Raw genomic sequence first — 422 nt, 5'->3', positions numbered from 1 at the left:
CTGCTGATATAGCTGTTTCCTGCTCTTCTTCTCCCTGCCAGGACAGGGTGGCTTCTTCCTTCTGCTGACCAGGTCGCTGCTGGTCATGACCTTCTCAGCCCATGCCTGGGTCAGTCTGCAGAAGCCAGCACTACACCAGCAATGCCAGCAGCTGAACAGTACAGATCCCCAGGGACAAGTGCCCATACTAGTGTCTGACCCTCTTTACTGGTTTGTACCTGTCCATCTAGTCCTTTGGGTACATATATGCCTAATTCTTTGCAGAATTTGATCCTGAAAACTGTTTCATTTTCTCCTCTGATTCCCAGTGCCAAAAAGGGGAGTTTTAATTTACCCACCACCCACAGGCTACTGACTCCTAGTTCCCCTTTAAATGACAAGTTATCAGACTTTATGGAGAAATAATTGGGGAAAAATCCAAT

This window comes from Chaetura pelagica, unplaced genomic scaffold, assembly GCF_000747805.2.
Source record: "Chaetura pelagica isolate M959 unplaced genomic scaffold, ChaPel_1.0 scaffold130, whole genome shotgun sequence".
NCBI lineage: Eukaryota > Metazoa > Chordata > Aves > Apodiformes > Apodidae > Chaetura > Chaetura pelagica.
The sequence above is the reverse complement of the archived record's forward strand: the minus strand, read 5'-3'. Positions refer to the sequence as shown.